Genomic DNA, 17947 nt, shown 5'->3' with positions numbered 1-17947 from the left:
TCTCACTTGTTGTGATATTATACTTATTAAAACTTAAAATATCCTCTTTCACGTGTTTTATCAAACTTATTATAAATCTAGAAATTTCTATTCTTTGTAAGGTCAAACGTATTATGACTTAAAATGTTTCAGTTCATTGTAAAGTCAAACTTATCACAGCTCAAAATATCCCAGCTTAAGTTGATCGATTACTAAAAACGTACTACAAATTAAAATATCCTCACTGGTGTCTTCTTCTGAACATTTTCAAATAATATGTGTTAATAATTAAATAGTTTTATTTATGTGAAAATCAGAGCTTATTTTACAGTACTGATATTAGCAAGTAATGTGTTTCCATGTACATGTAATATCGAATTTTCTTAGTAAAGTTCTTGCTACTGAAACTACTTTTACTCGTGTGTAACATCGAACATTAATCAGTAAAACGTATAATTAAATCTGCTGTTTATTCTTTATTTTACTGCTTTGAACTTTCGAATAGAAATGTTACTATATAAACTGCTGGCTCTCGTGTTCAACATAAAGCTTTTTTCCCGCAATAAGTTGATTTTGAGAACACTTTTTATTTACATTTATTCTAATGTTGAAAGTTTTTCTCGAAAAGTATGATTCTACTCAAAAGTAAAGTTCTCCATTTCTGAACTTTCATGAAAGCAAACATAAATACATAAATTCGCTTCTCTTTCAAGAAAAATACATTTTCTCATCCCACTTCCACTGCAAGTTTCAATTGGTTTTACAAAAATAAAACCTTTTTGTTCAATAAAACACAACGGACAGCATTTGTTTTATAGATCTTGATTGAAAAAATCTTTTAGAGACATTTACGGGAAAAATAAAACGTTTTTACCCTGTCTTGCTCTTACTTTGGTACAAAATTGTTACGGTTACTACATTTAACATGTTAAATATCTTAGGGTCGGGGCGTGAAAGTGTTTTCGTAAAGTCATGTGACCTCTTCGCTTATGTTAGCAAGTAATTATAAAACGCTGTAAATGTATTATGTCTTATTAACATCAGAAAATAAAAAGCTATTTTTGGTAATTTTTTTCTAGGTTCCAATTTTCTAAAAACAGTCGTTTCTTGGCGTTTTTACTAGAGTGTTATTCTCAGTACTAAATAACATTATTACCATTAGCAACCATAAAATTAGAAATCACAATTGAGTGGTGAGACTTATTATGATATGATATGAGCAAGTGACCAAATGAGGTGACTTTTCTTAATCGTTGGGGGTTTGGTTGAATCCTCTGTTTTGGAAGCTAGATACTGAATTACTACATTTAAAGTATAAAAACCAGAAGAATGAAACATAAAATGCTATAGAAAGTTATAATTATCTATTAATTCAGATGACTAAAGTGTCATGTAATATTATCGTCATGCGCTTCTAGTGAGGAATTCGACAACTTTTGACACAGACGAGAAAATCATTAGTTTCACTCTGAATTGTCCTGGTTAGTCAAAACCGATAAACAACTGTTCATCAACAACAGCCCGTCTATTTTTATATTTAATATTGACGTTTAGATCCTTCTGTTTTACCATTAAGCATATGCTATAGTTCATTGTGTAATCCCTGACATATACATTTGTGGAACGCTCCATTCGTCGCATATACAAAATAGATGTACTTCCGCATGGTCCTTGAAAACATTTTGTTTTGAGAGCAAATAAAACCAAAATTAAGCGAAACAAATATTTGTATTTATTGATTTTGAAGTTCATATGTTATAATGTGTTTAAGCTTACAGAGTGCACAATTCTTTTCGTGATTCAAGGCATGCACATGCTTCACTGACGTTACAACCGTACAAATTGCAACGTTAGACGTCCCTTATGTTATGTTCTTTTATTACCGACCGACCGATTAACAATACACTAATGTATAGTGGTGTGAGTGGTTAAAACAATGACGTATTTAGGCGGCCTTCAGCCCCATTTCAGGAACATTAGAGTGATAAAGGTAATTTGTTTGAGATATATTTATAAATCCAGAGAAGTAGTCATTTCATGGTTATTCTGAAATATAATGGTTAAAAAAAATTCTTTCAACTTTCAAAGAGACTTAATAGTGGGTGTCTATTCGGCAGAAGTCCCTTGTCAAAGTCCATTTTTCTCGATCATATATTCAAAGACATCTGTCAGTACAGCTTATTAACAGTAGACATTAAAAGGAGCACAACTGTTATTAAGCCTGTGACCACCGACTGCTGTTGATTGATCGACGAAAAATACGATTGGACAAGCTTTTAAAGCGCAATAGACAACATTAGTTTATGTCCCTGTTGATCAATTCCTTCAACAATGGACAGGATTTGGCTAACTTAGACCGTGCAATGTTATGTATATTACAAAAACAAACAAACGGTCATACAGCTTCTGGAGACTAGTTCATAAACTGTTTAGATCATGAAAACAAGAAATACTGGTGCTTAGAACGCAATCCCAGCGTGAATAGGGAAAAACTGGAAGTGTATGGTGCGATGTTATAGGTTGCTTTTCGTTATTTTCTGTACACGTCATAAAGGTTAGAAAGAGAAATGCACGCGAGGCGCTCTGTGTAACTTACACAGTTCCCAACTGTAGGAGATGCTGTAACAGTGAGAGAAGTGTTTTCGTTTTAGAAAGTCGAATAAGATCTAGAGCGTAGCTTTATTTTATTACCTCCAACTAATGCATTTTACCATCGCCTAAAAAGACTCTTCCAATAAAATAATACAGTAATTCACCCTGCTCTTATTGTTCAAAGTTAGTTTGATGCACACAACATTGATTTATTTGTCTTTCTTTACTAGTACTACTTCCGAATATTACTTGAATTGAACGTTTATAATCAAATGGGGATGTCGCTGTTACCAAAATAATATTTTACTGATACCTGTGGATTTATAAGTTTTAGATCATAGTCATCAAAAAATGGTAAATAAATGATACCACACTGGTAAAGAAATAAATGTTGATTTAAACACTATTATTTAACGCCGGGTCCGGCGTGACCAGATGGTTAAGGCACTCGACTCGTAATCTAAAGATCGAGGGTTCGAATCCCTATTACAACAAGCATGCTCGTTCTTTCCACCGTTGGGACGATATAGCCTAATGGTCAATTGCACTATTCATTGGTAAAAAAGTAATCCAAGAGTTGGCGGTGAGTGGTGATGACTACTTGCTTTCCCTCTAGTTTTACACTGCAAAATTAGGGACGGCTAGCACAGATAGCCCACGTGTAACTTTGCGCAAAATTAAAAATAAACAAACAAACGTAACGTCGAGAATGTAATACTTAATAGCTAAATGTAACTGAAAATTTTCTCATTGAAAACGTGGTTGTATGTACCACATTCTTCTAATTAACAGACCAACTTAAAGAAGAAAAACTGGTATTTTACAAACAAATAAATATAAAGACAAAAACTAGTAATTAAAAGAATAAATGTAACACCAAACAAACAAGCATTTTGGGCATAAATGTAACATCATACAAATTAGTTAATAGTTAATTGTAATAACAAGGAATTATTACTTAAACTGTATATGTAACAGAGAAAAAATAATATTTAACAGGGGAACATAACAGATAAATTTACATCTTATAGCTCTATCGGACGTTGGTAAAAACAATATCAGAAGGAAGTTAGTACTGAAGATGTAAATCTAAGAAAGACAAATCCAAAGTTAATAAGTTAATGTTCACGAAACTAATACGTAAACGTAACAACAACAAACTAGCATTAAAGAGAATTTCATGAAAGACAAACTCATGTCTATGAAACATCAAACCAACCCGTAACTTAACAAGTAACTTATCAATAGCAGACTAGTTCTGTAGAGATAAATGTAAGGAAGATAAAATAACAGGCAAGAAAACGTAAACAAAACCAAGAAATGAATTAGAGGGTAAATATGAATGGCAACACGAATTCACTAGGAGAGTGTATCACCAAACAAGTAACTTAATATGAAGACGGTATAATGGACACTGAACAAGTATAAGTAGCTAGAGTCTGACAAGTAAGAAAATGGTAAACGTAACAAATTTATATGAGAATAAATATTAAAGTAGTTTAGTAAAAGTATTTCATAATGATATATATGATGTAGTCAACAAAACAAGATTTAATCAGTGTGAGTGGTCCGGCATGGCCAAGCATGTTAAGGCGTGCCACTCGTAATCTGAGGGTCGCGGGTTCGCATCCTCGTCGCGCCAAACATGCTCGCCCTTTCAGCCGTGGGGGCGTTATAATGTGACGGGCAATCCCACTATTCGTTAGTAAAAGAATAGCCCAAGAGTTGGCGGTGGGTGGTGATGACTAGCTGCCTTCCCTCTAGTCTTACACTACTAAATTAGGGACGGCTAGCACAGATAGCTCTCGAGTAGCTTTGTGTGAAATTTAAAACAACAAAACAAACAAACAGTAGTGAGTACAGGTTGAAATCGAAATTATAGCTGTAACAAAGAGTTGTATATTAATGATGTGAGAAACGTGAATAATAAATTAAACCATTTTCAAGTTATTTCTTGTTGTGAGTGGACAATGAAGAGAAGAGTTAAACTGGTTCTATATCAGTGTTTAATGTTAAAATGTCAACATTACACTGTACGACTACTTGGCACTAACATTCGTGTTATTATAAAAAGAAGGTTAAGATATATCACTGGATGCAAGCACGGAATTAATCATTGGACATTTTTCATCATCACGCAGGTAGCCATCTAAACATTACGTAAGTTCATAAGAATATTCATTTTGTCATTCAAAATAACCTTGTTTTAATTGCGTTATTTTTAACGTGTCTTATAAACGTTATGACACGAGTATATTTATTATTCATATGAATAAGTAACACCATATATCAATTATGCAACTTCGAAACACGCGTGTACGCGTTATAAAGTCAGCATGTAATGTTACACAAAGGATTAAGAATGTATGTTGCTTAAAGACACAAATTGCTAAGACTGACTTTAATTGAAACCTAGGTCAGATAGTTGTATTATACAACAATAATTTTCCCATGTAATCCTCTACGTGTATATACTTTCCACCAAAGAAAGCTCACGAGGATCAATTTTTAAATATTTTGTTACCTTGTACAATTGTACTGAATACATTTGTCTTTCAAATAAAAAAGCTATTATAAAGACAGCATTCCCAACTTATTTCTATTTGAGAACAAAACACTCAAAGCACAATATCATGTATAATACTACTTACGATTTCTGTTCTAAGCGGTACGTCTATACCGCGAGGTTTATCTCGCCATGCTTCCAGACCATTCGTTAAGTCACTCATTGGACACATGGTCATCTTAGGGTCTTCAGGTGTCAAAGACTGCGAGTTTTCGGTGGTTGTGCCTGACGGTGTCCCAGAAACTTCACGAACTTGAGGACACACGCGGACAATACAAAACACCACCGTGAAAATTAATGTGAATTTTGAATTAGGCAAAAGGAAGTGAAAGGTCATGTTGATGGAGAATGAGTTTATTAAAGGATATTAGAAAGGTTATAAAAGTAAAATAAAAGTATGCGTAATGTTTGACCGCTTCAAAAAAAAAAAATGTTCCGTTCTCTCTGTTAAAGGTAAATATCACTAGCTTTTCTATTTAGAAAAAATGGCTGAAGTCCCTATTTGCTATTAATCTAAAAGAGTTCTGTCGACCGACTAAATGTTTGAAACAAAAAACATGGTACGAACTTGAGAAACCTAAAATTCTATAACGTATCGAAGACCTATTAGTAATTTATATGAAGTGCTGATGAATCGAACGAATAGCGGCACAAACCCTCACTTCTCTCATACGTTCAGAAGGTTGTGAAGAAAATACTTCCTACACCACTGGTTTCGAGCCGATCCCAATCAATACTTGCTGAATAAAATAACGCACCTCATAAACTGATAAATATAGAGGGCAGCAGTGCTTCATCTTGAACATTATAGATATTTTTAAAGTTCACAGACTGAAAGCAATCGGTAAAAGAAGTGGTTAGATCATTTTATATTAATTAATTTTTAAATACATGGTATTTTATCCAGTAAACCTAGATAATTCTAATAAACGAAATAAATATCACAATTAAGAAAGAAATATATTTGTTTGATTGCAGTATTATATTAAAGAAATATCCTTACACTTTACTTCACAGTTTAATGGTTAGAAACAAAATATCATAAGCAAATTTGTATTTTTGTCTAGGTTGTTTTGTTTTTAAATGTCGCGCGAAGCTACACAAGGACTATTCGCGCTAGTCGTCCCTAATTTAGGAGAGTAAGACTAGAGGGAAGGCAGCTAGTCCTCACCACCCACTCTTGGACTACTTTTTCACCAACATATAGTGAAATTGACCGTTACATTATAACGATACTACTAATGAAGAGGGAATCATGTTTGACGTGACGAGGATTTGAACCCACGACCCTCGGAGTACAAAGCGAACGCCTTAACCCACCTTTCCACAACACGTAAATACAGAGTGAAAGACTGTTAAATATAGTGACAGTAAAGATGTATTACTAATAGCGGTAATGGACATTTTTTATATTTTACCAACAGTAACACTTGGGAGTTTTAGCGTAATAATAGTGGAAATAAACAAACTGTAGCGTAAAAAACAGTGTGTAGATAATACTTGTACAAACAATGTTTGTGTATTAGTGGTAGCAACAATTTTAAAAAAACGTATTGGTGTGATGAAAACGAAAAATTTCTATTTTATCTATGGTAATGAGAAAACCCACCTGTAGAGAAATATATATATGTAAAAACGGCTGGTAATATTCAGAAAAAATTAGTGTAGAGCAGCAAACAACGTTTCGACCTTCTTCGGTGTAGGAATATAGAGGGCGTGCATAGATGTTTGATTGTATTTATTAATATAGGTATAAAGGTGTTCCTTTGTATTGGTTTATTTTGGGCTTGAGTCGTTGTATAAATAAGGCTTTTTTACTTTTGCGATTGTTTATGTTTGTTTCTTTATTTAGTATTTGGATGTTTTATATTGTTATGTTGTGTTTATTTGATTTGCAATGTTCGAAAACGTGTGATTTTGCTTTCTGTCTAGGTGTGTGCGTATAATCTTTTCTACGGTTTGTAGAGGAAATTTATTGATGTTAATAAATTATTGTTTTATTTTGTCTAATTAGTCGTTAATTTTATGTGGTGAGCAGAGTTTTATGGCTGTGTTTATTTGGTTTCTTAGTATGTTGAGTTTTTGTTTAGTTTCATGTGTTGCGTTCCAAGGAATGTATAGTCCAGTATGGGTGATTTTTCGGTGGATTTCTGTTTTAAATTGTGTATCGGTTCTTGTAATTTTGAGGTTAAGAAATGACATCTGATTGCTTTCTTCCTGTTCACATGTGAAGTTATTGTTGGGATGTATAGAGTTAATGTGATTGAAAATATTAAGAGTGTGTTCTGTAGACGTGAAACCCGCATTCATGTCGTCATGTTGGTGTTAATTGCTTGCGTTTCAACTTGCGTCATAAAAATATTAGCTAGAACTGGTGATACTGGGTTGCCCATGCTTAGGCCATTTGTTTGTACATAGTTGTGGTTGTTGAACATTAAATTTGTCTTCATCGTTTTGAATTCTATGAGGGTTGCTAATTGGTTGCTGGGAATGTCTATTGATAGGTTAGGGTCTCGGATATAGAGTTCTAAGGCTATCTTATAGGCTTCAGCGGTTGGGACTTCTGTAAAGAGGGATATAACATCGAAACTGGCCATTAAGGTTTTATGATTAGGTTGATTAAGATTAGACTTGAAATTAAAAGAGTCTTTGATGAATGAGCTGGCTGTTGTTACATATTTGGAGAATGCCCACGCTATGTAGTTACCAAGATTGCAATTAAACAATTCATATGTGGACATTATTGGTCGTAATGGACAATCTGGTTTATGAAGTTTGGGGATGTTGCATATTTGTGGTGTACGTGAGTCGGTCTTGCGTAGGTAGGAATAAAGTGTTTGTGAAATTGTGTTGGCTTTTTTCATTTTTAGTAGTATTTTGTTTAGTTGCATTTCGTGTGTCTTTGTTGGATTTGTGTGTATTGATTTAAATTTGTTTGTGTCTGATAGGATGTTCTTCATTTTTTAGATGTATTCATTCGTGTTCATTATGACTAGAGCGTTTCCTTTATCTGCTTTCAGAATGTTTATGTTTTTGTTTTGTTTTAGGTTTCTAATGGAATTAATGTCTTTTTTAGTAAGATTGTTTTTAGTTTTCTATTTTGTGAAAATATGTTGATGTTTTTTTTTGAGAAAATTCTTTGAAAAAATCGTTTAAGATGTTGTTTTTAGGTGTTTCTGGAAAATATTAATTTTTAATTTTTTTCTGGGAAGTTTGGGTGTTGGATGTCAATAAATTAACGATGAATTAGACAAAATAAAACAATACTTTATCAACATCAATAAGTTTCCTCCACAAACCGTAGAAAACATTATACTCACACACCTAGACAGAAAGCAAAATCAACTGGCAAAAGTAAATCTATCCTACGAATTAAAAAATCACAAAACCATATACTGCTGAATACCATATATTCCCAACATAAGTAGAAAAATAACCAACATTTGGCAACAACTAGTGACAAAATGTGACATTCCAGTTAATACCAAATTTATTCATAAACCAGACACAAAACTAAGGTCTATACTATGTAAAAACTACACTGACAAACACAACACTAACATTATTTATAAAATACAATGTGATAACTGCCACAACTTCTATATTGGAGAAACAAGTAGAAAAATGGAAACCAGATTCAAAGAACACAAAAAGTCACCTTCAGGCATTTTCGAACACTGCAAATCAAATAAACACAACATAACCACAGAAAACACCCAAATGCTAAATAAAGAAACGTAAAATTAAAGAAGCCTTACTTATACAACAACTCAAACCCAAAATAAAACAATATAAAGGAACACCTTTATACTTATATTAATAAATATAATCAAATATATAAGCACGTCCTCTACATTCCTACACTCAATTGCATAACCCCTTCAAACATACGGTCAGCTATCGGTCAGTTACCTCTTTCTTTCTTTGTGAACCTGACGATGACCGAAGAAGGTCGAAACGTTGTTCACTCCTCTACATAAAAAATTTTCTCAACCCATACCAGCCGTTTTTACATATATATTTTCCATTTTATCTACTACTGCATCAGACATCAAGTTAACAGAGCCTACCTACTTTGGACTTGACAGCCAGTTCTTCCTTATAGTAATGTTTGATTTTTAATATTCTATATACAACTGTGACTAAATTATTGACTTTTCGTGAAGCGTTGAGATACCACTCCCCGAAGACTCAGTTGACGTGAAAATAAAAATGCGAATTAAATATACATTTATTGCGCTGCTTTCGCTTTCCTCTCGTTCATTAATTAATACGTTTGTGCTTACTTTGCTGAAGATTAGTGAATGTACTTCAGAGTAATTCTTGAAGTTAAGTACTCTTAAAGTTATTATTTTAAAAACAATTTCTTGCTAGAGAAGTCAGCTTTCATGACGGCATTGGCTAATGTTCTTAAGTTTACAGAGAACCAGAAAGTAGCAGTGAAAATATCCAGTATTTTAGGTTAATTGTTTAAAGAAACATTTGTGGTATAAAAATACTATAAAGCATGAGGTAGTTAAAACTGATAAGCTAATTGAATTCGTAGGTGGATTGATTTAGTACGTATGACTTTCCTTATTAAATTCGCTTAACAAAGCCTCATTTTTAAGGTAATTTCAGCAATAACTGTATGAAATAATTTAAAATTAATAGATGAATGTATTAGTATTAGATGTTATCCTGAGAAGAGTTATTACAACACAAGGGTTATGACATATTATCAACTGTACGCTAACCTCGCTAATATTAGAACGTTACAAAAATGGATTGACAATATAAATAAAATACCATCGAAACTTCGCTAAACTTAAAATGTTATCACAATCACATAACGCTACTAAAATATTAACACAGCCACATTAAGATACGAAAATGTTGACACAGTCACATTAGGCTACTAAAATATTAACACATCCACATTAAGATACGAAAATGTTGACACAGTCACATTAGGATACTAAAATATTAACACAGCCACATTAAGCTACTAAAATATTAACACAGCTACATTAAGCCGCAGAAATGTTGCTTACCATAATCAAGTTAAGCTACTAAAGTATTTACACAGGCACACTATGCTACGAAAGTGTCAACAAACCACATTAAACTACTTAAATGTTAATCGTATCACACTAAAGAACTAAGATATTACCAAAACTATATTAAACCAGTAGATCTTCATGACAACGTCACTAAACTACTAGAATTTTATTCCAGCCATCATAGAAGGGGCTTTTGATAAGAGGTGATGGAAAATTTTTGAGATCTGAGTGAGAGAGAGATTATATACTTGTATATTATAACACTTTTCTTGAGATCAGTAGTATTGTTTTGGTACTAGTTATGACATAGACCGTTAGCCCTAACTTACTGTTGTTTTTAAGGTAATAGTAATATCAAAATTATCAAATACGAGATTGAAATGAAGAATTATCATAACTAAGAAAAAAAAATTTATTTGTCTTAACAGTTGAAATTAATGTTTTTATTATTTTTTGGTAGCTACGGAGAATTAATTGTAGTAGTAAATTATTTAAATTAACACTTAGTTGCATTGTTCTTTGTTACTAGTCACAAAGGGCTATCTATACTCTGCCCACCACGGGTATCGAAACTCAGTTTCTAGCAGCATAAACTTCTAGCAGACATACCGCTGTGCTGGGGCCTGGCATGGCCAAGCGTGTTAAGGCGTGCGACTCGTAATCTGAGGGTCGCGGGTTCGCATCCCCGTCGCACCAAACGTGCTCGTCCTTTCAGCCGTGGGGGCGTTATAATGTTTCAGTCAATCCCACTATTCGTTGGTAAAAGAGTAGCCCAAGAGTTGGTGGTGGGTGGTGATGACTAGCTGCTTTCCCTCTAGTCTTACACTGCTAAATTAGGGACGGCTAGCGCAGATAGCCCTCGAGTAGCTTTGCGCAAAATTCAAAACAAACAAACCAGTGTGCTGCTTTGGGTTATTCAGTTATGTGCAACAAAGATGAGCCGTCGTATTAAATCACGCCTGCGGTACTAGTAATTAATTATCATCAGAATTAATTAATTGGGAATTTGACTGTTAGATTAATCTACAATTTAATATATAAGCTATGAACTGAGTTGGTTTTCGTTACATGTACAGTTATTGGATGGAGAGATTATAAATTGAAAGTAACGACTCATAAAACCTCAGTATGGAGAGAGATAGCTCAGAGATAATTGGAGTGTAAATTTATTGAGAGCCATGGGTGCCAGGATTGGATTATGTTGGATAACTGTGGGCTTGATTGTGACTTAAGAGGCTCAGAAAGATACAGTACACTACACCTGAAGAGCTTGCTTACGTGAGGATAATTTAGATATAGCTTTAGGGAAGACTGCGCTATCAGAAAAGGGAAAACAACATATTAAGAGTAGAAATCACGGAAACGAGACAGAAAATTAATAGGTTTCGGGCGGAGGCTGCTTTCCGGAGAGTGAGAATTAGAGTACAGGTTTTTAAGGGTACACAGTAGTATAGAGTTCAGTTAGCCTTCAGGTACCAGTATTTAATAGATGTTGAGCATTTGGCTGTTTGCAATGAGAAATGATGTAATCAAAAGGTTTACTTACATATTGGATGACTCTAATTTATTATATCGATAAAGTTATTTGTAATGCCGAACGTAGAAAGACAAGAATTAGAATCTGCTTGCCAGGTGCTAAAGATCAGGACATCAAAGATGAATGATGTTGGAAACTGTCACTCAAAAGATCTTCCAGAATGTAAGAACTCCTACAGGGGTTTAGGGTTAGAAATAGATGTCATGACTCATTCCGGATTGCTTCCCCCAGGCTAGATGCAGAATGCATTATTTTGCAGAATCCAATACTTAAATGAAAGGTTAGTATGTAAATGTTTAAATGTTTTACCCGAGGGACAGTTTTCACGTAACGGTGAATTATTTGTTAGAAATGAGTTTCTCTTAAACAGGTTATGTATTTTGATGCTAGGGAAGACGATAAAGATATTCACTATAGATAGTTTGAACTAAATTTGCATAGTAGTGAAGGAGCCTAGAAAAATGGAAATAAACAATCTGCTAAAGCGACAAGTAACTTGGCAAAAGGAGATTTATAGTGTGTGAAATGTAAAACTAAACACAGCAGATTCAAGAATAAACTTAGATGCTGTTATTCTGATATTTAGCAGTATTTTGTTTGTGTACAAATAATCGTGAAGCTACACAATGGGCATCAGTGCTATGACCCCCCACACACACGGGTATCGAAACTCAGTTTCTAGCAGTGTAAGTCCGCAGACATTTCGTTGTGTCACTGAGGAGCAGGACTGTTAAGAACAAAATGTATGAGTTTAGGCTTTTAGATAAAATGGAAAATGATACATAATATGAGTTACTGAAACAGATTTGTGGAGCATTAGTGAGAAGAATTATTTTGAAATTTCAGCTTATAAATTATTTAATAGAAATAGTGTTTTTACGATGGATGGAACTCTTTAAATTAGCAATGAGCATCAGCCTATTGAGATACAATACATAAAAATGATAGTCAAGGGGTTGAACATAAATCCAGTGGTCTTAAGAGCAGACATTTTTAATCGCGCTTCTTACAGACCCTCTAAGAAAATAGATGAAAGTCAATGAGAAATTGCTTAGATTAGGGTTCTGAAAAATAAGAAAAGTTGAGTTATATACACAATAATTGTGCTTTATGGAGTGAAATAATAAAGGAGATACTTCTTCACGTAGTTCAAGATGCTTTAGTATAACAAATTCTCAGAGATACAACACGAAATGATGCCCTTTCAGATTTATTGTTAACAACTATTACAAGAGTTAAAGTGAGGACAATTTTAGAAAAAGTGATCATTGATCATTGTATGACTAGACTTGATGTTTTGCTACATATTCAGACAAATAAAAATTAAAGTTTAATATATAATTTTCATAACGCTAATTTTAAGACTGTGGTAAAAGGTTTATCATCAGTGAATTGGAATAATGAGTGACAAGGTGATGAGAACAAATTTAAAAAATAAATTGATTTTAATGCAATCTAAACATGTTTTTTTTTTAAATAAAGTATAATAGAAATGATAAAACTAATTATATTATCAAATACATAAAGAAAAATATCAATGATAAATATCTTAGTTTAAACTGACAGGCAGATTTACAGAACTATATGAAAGGTAAGAATTCGTTTAAACGGAATATATGAACTTCAATGGGTTTATGAAAAAGACTGAAATATTAAACCAGATGAAGTATCAGGGAGAGACAAGGTTTTTGTTCATTGTTTTAACGGAGACCAAACATCAAGTAGTCAAACAATGGGCGAACTGAATATTGAATAATTGCTAATGTTACTTGTATCTTTAAAGGGATGATACATATTACTGCAGGGTAACTTGTGGAACAGTTAGCCATATCCGTGTAGTGGGAAACTTATATAGGGTTTGATAAAATAAGTTTTGTAAAGTTATTTAGTGCAATACGAGATCATGAAAGGAAACCAGAGGGATTCACTGACAGAAGTGTTTGCTAGACTAATCTCTTATTTTGTTTATATTACCTGTTGCCATGATTATGAAAATAATATAGACTTGGTGCTTTGAAATTTTCCAAAATCATATGATGAGACACCACAAAGAAGAATGGCTAAAACGTTCACACTTGTAGTGTTTGGTGAAAGACATTAAACTCTTGAAAATTTCTAGCTGAACTGAAGATGTTGACATATTAAGGAATAATTTAGATCACTTTGTCAGATAAATATCTGGCAAATTACTTTTAATCATAGTAAGTGCAAGATAATGCATAATTATCATAATTTGGATCACACATTTAATAAAGATATAAATCATGTGATTTGGAGAAAAGAAAGTTACATAGTGGTGGATGAGTCAACCAAGACATTAAGGTAGTATTCTTTTATTAGTTGTAACTGTAATAATGTTTTAAGATATATTTACAAACATATACCTCACTTTGAATGCTTTGTGTAGCTTTTGTCTCCTTGATTAACTAAGAAAGGATATTAAGAGGAATCCTAGTGGGGTAAATCTGATGACAAAAATAAAAATTTATACAGGCTTAATTTCGTGTAAAGTTACTCAAAGACTATTTGCACTACCAGTCCCTAACCTAGTAAAGATTGGTTAGAGGGAAGGCAGCTAGTCAACAACATCTACCAGTAACCCTTGGACAGCTTTTCTACCAATGACTACTGGGATTGGCCGTTCCATTGTAACACTACCACAGCCGAAAGGACAAGTATTTTTGATAAAGGGGATACAAACATGCAGCATGCAAATTGACTACCAATGACTACTGGGATTGGCCGTTCCATTGTAGCACTACCACAGCCGAAAGGACAAGTATTTTCGATAAAGGGGATTCGAACATGCAGCATGCAAATTGAGAGTCGAGCTCTGTAATCACGAAACTAAGATAGGCCTAACTTATAGAAATAACTTAATATATCTTATTTTGTTTCGAAGAAGGATAATATGTGATCTTATAAATGTCTATGAGACTTACTGAGGAATCAATAGGATAAAAACCTTTAATTTCTTTGTGATATATTCTAAAACGAAGAGGACATGAGAGTGCAAACTCAAAATCTGGGAAACAGGCAAAACTCCAGTTGAGTCAGCTTTATTTTTCAACAAGGAAATCAATGCATTTTTACTAATATAGTTGGGCTTAATTTTTATTTTTTCAAAAGTAATTATTGTTATTTGCTTGTTGTTAACGGCAAAGATACACAGAGGACTATCTGTAATCTGCCACCACTGACACTAAAACAAGGGTTTTAGCGTCATGAGCCTACATACTTACCGCTGTGCCAGAGTAAACTACTGTATTTATATATATATATATCAGTCACATTAAACTATTAGATTCATGTCTAGTTTTTGTTTTGTTGAGCAGTTTATAAAGCCGTTAAACAAACTGTTTTATTGGTCCTTTCAAAACCCCGACCTTGTAACTAGATTCTACTAATTTAAGATTTGTTAGAAAGGTTCGTCGAAATTTCAGTTTTTTTTCTTTTTTGATTATTATTGGAATACTATCGTAACCTCCCCCCTTCAAAAGAAAAAACCACCAAAAACACTCCAACTTTGAAAAAAAGCTGAAATAGGAAGATATAAATGTTGTTTACCGATTTTTTTGGAGAACGCCTGCCAAGAGTAAACGGTCTTCGTCTTTTCTTACTAAGTTTAAATGGATCCATTTGTAACTGGAATCAGTAGTACTTTACCAAAAAAAGGATATATAAATAAGTGATTACTACTTATAGAATTACTAAAGAATGATTCAATACTTTGTTTAACCAATCAATTTGAACTTTTGTTACAAATGCAGTTTTTTAAAACAATGTGTATTACCGTATAAATTCGTTTAACATCAGACAGACAGACCGAGAAGATTTGTCAAATGAGGTCCATTTATGGACCAAAAGAAATACAAATTTCTTTGAGTTAGTTTTTGTAAGATATGTATATTATGGATGATATCCTTTTGCACCAATTACCTGCTTTAGAAATAATTAGTCAAGCTGTACCCTTCTACCTTAAAATAATAATAATTTCTACTATATAGTACAAAACACTTTCCTAATTATGACAAGAGGTTTCTAACTACTGCTTGTAATGAAGCCTATAAAGTGTAATGTTTATTTACCACACTCATTACTCAAGTTCGTATATCTTTTAATACTGTTTCTTTATGAAATCATTTTACCTTTAATAGCGTGCATAAATGAACATATATCCATTTTTTCAAAACTTACCTTGTTCACTACTTTATCATGTGATTAAATATATGATATTTGCATGTCTCTTTTCAAACATCCCCCTGCTCTTTAAAGCATTGTCTCTTACTCCTGTATCTTTTCACCTTGTTTTTGCTCCTCTTATATGATCACAGTAAAGCATCCTTGTGAAAAATTAATTAATCATTTGTTCATATTAATTAAAGACTCGCCTTGTAAAGGGTATATATGAATCTAAGGAAGTAAATATAATTACAGTAAAAGTTGTGTTCAGCTCGTTTTGTTTATATACGAGCTTACTAACTTATTAACAAACGCAGCTATCGAATTCACCACCTCTCTGTGGTACCTAATTAACCTGAACCCATGTGATCCCACGAGTGGTTACAAGACTCGTTGCAACTAACTTGTATTAAAAAATCTGAAAAGTACACACTGATGTACATCATACAACTATATACGTGCATACTTAGTGCACAAAATGTGTATACCAAGTATGTTACACAATGTACACAATGTATATAATGTAAATAATGTGTATACAAATTACTTTACACAATGTATGCACAGAGTAAATTACACCTTCTATAATCAGATTGCATTATAATCAGATGTTATTATAATGTTTTAGTTAAAGTACTAAAGGACTACCTAATAATGACTATAAATCAAGAAATTCACTATTTTTACACATTATAAAGATTATAATGCATTGTTTCATCACTTGGGAGCTTTTACTGTTAGCGATATTTTCGTCCATAATCCAAAAGGTACGATAAGTTTAAAATATTTAAGTTAGTCCTAATCCATTTACTAAGCTAAAAATGCGGAATAATCTTTATAACTAAGACATTATAATAACATATTAAAGATAATATAACTAAATATGTTAAACATTCCATTCAATACTCTTAATGTAAGTAAAATAGACTATACATTATGGAATACATACATAAGCACTAATGATTGGATTCATACTGTTTCATGTACTATCAAAGATTCGGTGATCCCTGAAGAACTTGATACCAGTATATGCAAAAGTATACGTATTCTTCCATAACAATGTCTTGTAACGAACAAAATGACATACACGACTTCGACAGTATGATTTTAGCCTGACATGTGAGATAAATCATTATAACACACGTTAATGTTTTGTTATAGACTCTGGTAGTGTGACAATATAGACGTAAAGTAAAAACCAGTCACAATTAATTAACAAATAACAAAATCGTACAATAAATGACAAGAATATCGATAATATAATTATAATATAACCAACTTAACTGTAATAATAGAAAAAAGCATATAATAATTATCCTATTAGGTGTGTCTAACACAGCTAAAGCTGACTTTAAGGCCACACTTATCACTTTATAACGCACGTGGAGTGGGCACCCAAAAGTAATAAATAACGTTAAACTCTAAATAACCACGAAAGTATTCGAGAGAATTCCCAATAATATAAAAGAACGATAGTAAATATATTAATTTTAGTTTGAAAGCAAAACCTAATGTAACTTAACCAATGATGTATTGTTATCCTATATAGGAACTTGTTACATAGCTTGAATTAACTGCAATTTTCATTGTCTCTTTTTAACGCAAACACTATACAATTGACTCTCTGTACTTTGTTCATCACTGAGAATCGTGCTCCAGATTTCTTAAGCTCACTACTGACTTATAATCTAAACTAACGGGAAGGGAGTACATTAATGGTAATCACAGTAATACCGTGGTTAATTATCACCTTACACAACTTCTCAGATATTAAACAGTAGATGTGAAAGATTTGGAAAGGTCGTAATGTTGTGCAAAAATTGGAAACAGTTGACTAGGTCATGATAATGAAAATTATATGTAGGTTTTGTCTTTGGTGTAGATATTGATTTCCTTGGAAGACATTTGAAATTAAATTTCAAAACTATGTTGTTGTATTTTAGGTGTAACAGATATATAGATCTAGTTTTTCAATGAACGGGAGGTATGGTTTGAAAAATTTAAACCTCCAAATTATCAGACGTTTTATGTCCCTGACTTACCAGAGTC

General features: G+C 32.7%; 1 pseudogene across 1 annotated transcript in view; it reads right to left on the bottom strand.

The window, feature by feature from the left end:
* The window catches only part of LOC143232554 (uncharacterized), a 205144-nt pseudogene extending 199287 nt beyond the window's left edge, over positions 1-5857 (bottom strand). The window contains exon 1 of the transcript XR_013017591.1: positions 5223-5857. The product of XR_013017591.1 is annotated as an uncharacterized LOC143232554 (transcript). The remainder of the gene's footprint in view (positions 1-5222) is intronic.
* Positions 5858-17947: the final 12090 nt, after the last annotated feature.

This window comes from Tachypleus tridentatus, chromosome 11 (genome assembly GCF_004210375.1).
Source record: "Tachypleus tridentatus isolate NWPU-2018 chromosome 11, ASM421037v1, whole genome shotgun sequence".
Classification (NCBI taxonomy): Eukaryota; Metazoa; Arthropoda; class Merostomata; order Xiphosura; family Limulidae; genus Tachypleus; species Tachypleus tridentatus.
Note: the sequence above shows the minus strand (reverse complement) of the source record. Positions and strands in the feature narration are given on the sequence as shown.